The following is a 6,273-nucleotide window of genomic DNA, read 5'->3' as shown; positions in this document are numbered from 1 at the left end:
CGGGTGTCTTCCAGTCTTTTCACCTTTAGCCTTTATTATCTGCCGAGGCCATATGGTTCATGCGTGGCTGTAATACAGCAGTAATAAACTCCTTACTGTGCTTAGTAAACGGATGAAATTATGAACATATCAAATCGCCAATGTTGTTACTTTGTAAATGTAATCAGTTACAGATTACAAGTTACTATTAGTACAATAAGTAGTGTAACTATTTCAGTTACTTTATTAATACTGATTAAATTTGATAACTTTTTGATTGCTCTTCTAAATTTCTAACAGATGTTTTCAACTGTTAATCATTTTGAAACATTTAAAGCAGGCAGGCTTACAGTAGAACACTGTGTATCATACACTTAACAGTGTAGTAAATACTATAGAGTGTACTAAACAGTGTAATACTTAACAGTGTAGTATATACTATAGAGTGTACTAAACAGTGTAATACTTGACAGTGTAGTATATACTATAGAGTGTACTAAACAGTGTAATACTTGACAGTGTAGTATATACTATAGAGTGTACTAAACAGTGTAATACTTGACAGTGTAGTATCTACTATAGAGTGTACTAAACAGTGTGATACTTGACAGTGTAGTATATACTATAGAGTGTACTAAACAGTGTAATACTTGACAGTGTAGTATATACTATAGAGTGTACTAAACAGTGTGCTACTTGACAGTGTAGTATATACTATAGAGTGTACTAAACAGTGTAATACTTGACAGTGTAGTATATACTATAGAGTGTACTAAACAGTGTAATACTTGACAGTGTAGTATCTACTATAGAGTGTACTAAACAGTGTAATACTTGACAGTGTAGTATCTACTATAGAGTGTACTAAACAGTGTAATACTTGACAGTGTAGTATCTACTATAGAGTGTACTAAACAGTGTAATACTTGACAGTGTAGTATCTACTATAGAGTGTACTAAACAGTGTAATACTTGACAGTGTAGTATATACTATAGAGTGTACTAAACAGTGTAATACTTGACAGTGTAGTATCTACTATAGAGTGTACTAAACAGTGTAATACTTGACAGTGTAGTATCTACTATAGAGTGTACTAAACAGTGTAATACTTGACAGTGTAGTATAAACAGTGTAATACTTGACAGTGTAGTATATACTATAGAATGTACTAAACAGTGTAATACTTGACAGTGTAGTATATACTATAGAATGTAATAAACAGTGTAATACTTGACAGTGTAGTATATACTATACAGTGTAATAAACAGTGTAGTACTTGACAGTGTAGTATATACTATAGAGTGTAATAAACAGTGTAATACTTAACAGTGTAGTATATACTATAGAGTGTACTAAACAGTGTAATACTTGACAGTGTAGTATCTACTATAGAGTGTACTAAACAGTGTGATACTTGACAGTGTAGTATATACTATAGAGTGTACTAAACAGTGTAATACTTGACAGTGTAGTATATACTATAGAGTGTACTAAACAGTGTGCTACTTGACAGTGTAGTATATACTATAGAGTGTACTAAACAGTGTAATACTTGACAGTGTAGTATATACTATAGAGTGTACTAAACAGTGTAATACTTGACAGTGTAGTATCTACTATAGAGTGTACTAAACAGTGTAATACTTGACAGTGTAGTATCTACTATAGAGTGTACTAAACAGTGTAATACTTGACAGTGTAGTATCTACTATAGAGTGTACTAAACAGTGTAATACTTGACAGTGTAGTATCTACTATAGAGTGTACTAAACAGTGTAATACTTGACAGTGTAGTATCTACTATAGAGTGTACTAAACAGTGTAATACTTGACAGTGTAGTATCTACTATAGAGTGTACTAAACAGTGTAATACTTGACAGTGTAGTATCTACTATAGAGTGTACTAAACAGTGTAATACTTGACAGTGTAGTATATACTATAGAATGTAATAAACAGTGTAGTACTTGACAGTGTAGTATATACTATAGAATGTACTAAACAGTGTAATACTTGACAGTGTAGTATATACTATAGAATGTAATAAACAGTGTAATACTTGACAGTGTAGTATATACTATAGAATGTAATAAACAGTGTAGTACTTGACAGTGTAGTATATACTATAGAATGTACTAAACAGTGTGATACTTGACAGTGTAGTATATACTATAGAGTGTACTAAACAGTGTGATACTTGACAGTGTAGTATATACTATAGAGTGTACTAAACAGTGTAATACTTGACAGTGTAGTATATACTATAGAGTGTACTAAACAGTGTAATACTTGACAGTGTAGTATCTACTATAGAGTGTACTAAACAGTGTAATACTTGACAGTGTAGTATATACTATAGAGTGTACTAAACAGTGTAATACTTGACAGTGTAGTATATACTATAGAATGTAATAAACAGTGTAGTACTTGACAGTGTAGTATATACTATAGAATGTACTAAACAGTGTAATACTTGACAGTGTAGTATATACTATAGAATGTAATAAACAGTGTAATACTTAACAGTGTAGTATATACTATAGAATGTAATAAACAGTGTAATACTTAACAGTGTAGTATATACTATAGAATGTAATAAACAGTGTAATACTTGACAGTGTAGTATCTACTATAGAATGTAGCACACAATCTACATGAATATCTAGTAGTCAGTTCATAGAGTAGTAGGTAGTATATTCTGGGGTTGCCCTCAACTAAAGATTTTTCGGGTCGACTAGTAGTAGCTCATTTTAAGCTTTAGTCGACTATTAGTTGCACTTTTATTTATAAACCATATAAATCATAATAACGAGCTTTTAATTGCCTACATAGCAAGAACTCAAGCGCACAAAAAAAGGCTTTCCACAGCACCCCAGCAAATATAGTAATCATAAATGTGTTAGGGAAAATCAGCAAGTACACTGCATTAACGTTTTAATGATTTATTGTTACACTAGTGTTTTCTGTTTTCTGTTTAAGAGATGAAGTCGGCGACAATGGCTTATCATCTCCGCAGTATGCACCTGTATGCATGTTTCATACATAATCTGAGAATTTTCTATTGGAATTGGTTCATTTAAATGTTTACTCTCTACTCTCTACTCTTCACATAGTCGCAGAAAGTGTCGTAGAAAGCACATCCTGTTTGCTTTCATTATTTTACAAAAGCGCAACGCTTCGTTGTTATTCTAAGGGCACTCAAATAATTGTTGAGTCTTTACCAATACGAAAGATGCATTACTCTTATCTGTATGACCAAAAATTACAAAGTATATTAAAAGCAAATGATCGCACCGGCGTCCCCATCTGTCCTGCAGCTGCTCAAGTGTGCCACTGTTTAACTTCCACACTCCACACAAACACATGAACATTAGTTTGAGCTGCCATGTAAAGTTGCTACTACATACACATTTCAGATGATAAGCCATATTTGAAGTCGATGAGGGTTAGGTGAGTGTATGGATATCTTATATAACCACATAGACTATCCTTTAACGATTTGTCTGTCTCGGACTGAGTGATGTCGCCACTTCGTGTGGATTTTTTTTTTTCTGCGACTAAACGACTAATACAATTTTGGCCGACCAAGCCTCTTTTCGTTGACTAATGGTTAGTCGACTATGAGGGGGCAGACCTAGTATACTCTATGTATTACACTTTATATTAGGCAGTTGTTTATTATTATAGTGTAGTAGTGTGTACTATATTGTGTAGTATATTCTAAAGGATGTAATTTAAAATATTATATCAATATGTAGTGTACAATCTACTGTAGTACTCAGTACATAGTATGTAGTGTAGTATATCCTCTGTAGTGCACTATACAGTATGCAGTTGTTTATTATTTAATACACTGTGTAGCGTATACTTAACTGTTTAGTATATTCTATACAATGTAGTACACTGTCTAGATATCTAGTAGTCAGTTCATACAGTAGTATAGTATAATATATTCTGTGTTGTACACTTAATAGTATGCGGTTGTTTACCATTATAGTGTAGTAGTGTATAATATAGTATGTAGTATAACGTAATATTCAGTACTATATTAATATGTAGTGCAGTAGAGTTGTTCCGATTCCGATACTAGTATCGGAAATATCTCCGATACCACAACAAATTCTGGCATCGGCATCGGCGAGTACATGAACCCATATACCGATCCGATACCATTTTCTTAAAAAAGACCTAGTTATGACCGCAAGCTTTGCCTAACCGCTGCACGGTTCTTCTTCGCTGCTCAAAATGCATTGAAAACACAGGAAGTTGTGCTGTGTTGCCACAAGCAACCCCTGTTTAGAGCAGCGAAGAAGAAATGAAAACGCGTTAGCAGCCCTTATCTATATATGACTGGATCACTCATCACATTCTAAACTGCCAAAACACAGTGAAGCCGCTACTATATTATAGATCAGTGGTTAGCAGTATGTCTCTGTAGTACCGGTAGTTACAGACTCTCGAGTATATTCAGTACCGGCAGCTGCGTTCAGTCGCTTCCGTGTAAGTCAAAGCGCAGGGCTCCAGACAGTAGCCGAATATATACTAGTGTCTGTGAATATTAAACTGCAAAATACTATTTAAATATTACTCCCGCAAAATCTACATCTCTGTGGGTGACTGGCACAGATGCGCGAGAGCTCGCTGTTTTGTAGTCTCTGCTGTGTGTCATGAGGACACGAACGCATAAACCGTCACTTCATGAGAATTTACCGTTTCATTTGAGAATACTGTCATATCATAAACACAGACACTCAAAGATCTTCATGGCAGCCCATTAAAATAAATGTTTGGTTTACATGAGTAAATTGACAATATATAAAGCTACTGTTGTAGCCTACAGTAATAATAATACGTCTCTATAATAATAATAATTATGCCTAGATGGTTGCTTGTTTTTTACTTGTTTTGTTGTAAAGAGATTATCTGATTAATAGATCTTTTTTGTTGCAGTTTTTTTATACAGTTATATTGTAAAACTTAAATACCTTTTTTAGTTTGCGGTGTTAGATTTTTGGCTGCATTTGAAGTTCTTTTTTGCATAAGAAAATAAATAATACTGTCAAATTCATGTTAGATAATAAAAATTACCATGTATTTGTTCATGTTTTATTGAGGGATCTGTCTGAAGCACACCATAAAAAAATTCTAGCAATTTACACAGGGCTAGTAGTATATACAGCTGTATATACAGATATACACCCAGGTATCGGATCAGTACTCGGTATCGGCCGATACCCTGAGCCCAGGTATCGGAATCGGTATCGGGAAGAGAAAAAGGGTATCGGAACATCTCTAGTATATTCTATATAATGATTTACATAGTATACAGACATTAATTTTTATTTAGTATATTGTGTGTAGTACATAGAGTAGCATATTCTGTTTAGTCTAGATTATGTTCAGAATATTGTAGTATGATGTAGCTTTAATACATAGTGTAGTAATATTCTGTGTCGTTCATACTGTGATATTTAGTATATTAAATAAGGTAAAAAACATACATACATCTAGTACCTAGGTTGTTGTTTTGTGTGTAGTGTACTAGCATTAGTATTTGGTTTATCTTGCAATCTATATAGTGTGCTATATGGTATATAGTCTAGAATATTCAGTATACTGTGGTATAGTGTGCTATATAGTACAGTATATCAGTTTAGATTATACTGAAGTGTTCTGTTGAGTTTTCTGTAAATTATCCTGTCTAGTACACACTGAAGACTTTAGTATATTGTGTGTTCAATTGTATTTAGTGTAGTGAAGTATTCAGTGTTTCATTTAGTGTAGTACAAAGTGCGAGTAGAATATTCTACACATAGTATTACACAGAAACAAACACAGACCAAAAAGCCCTATCCTATTACCATGTTCGTGCGGGCTTTTTGGAAATACCATGGTAATGTTTTGTGCAATCACTCAGTACCATGGAATAATACCACGGTACTCCATCTAATACAACCATTATACTATGGCATCACCTAGGTACTTTTTTGTAGGAGTATTTTGTAAAGTCAGTATGTCTAGTATATTATAGAAAACAGTGTAGTACATACTCTAGTGTATACTTCAGTATGCACTGCTGTGTTTGTAATACGAGTGAACAGAGATAATGACTGTACGGTGTGCATCCTCAGTGCGCAGTGACGCTGGATTCTAAAAATATCTCATTAAAACGCACCCGGGTGTCAAGGAGATTAATTCCTTATGCATGCTTAAACAGCATCCTCATGCTTCTAACGAGAGGACATTATTCTTTCCACCTTTTAAAGCATCTGATCCCATTTGACAGCTGGTCGT

Source organism: Carassius auratus, linkage group LG48F (genome assembly GCF_003368295.1).
Source record: "Carassius auratus strain Wakin linkage group LG48F, ASM336829v1, whole genome shotgun sequence".
In the NCBI taxonomy this organism is placed as follows: Eukaryota; Metazoa; Chordata; class Actinopteri; order Cypriniformes; family Cyprinidae; genus Carassius; species Carassius auratus.
The sequence above is the reverse complement of the archived record's forward strand: the minus strand, read 5'-3'. Positions refer to the sequence as shown.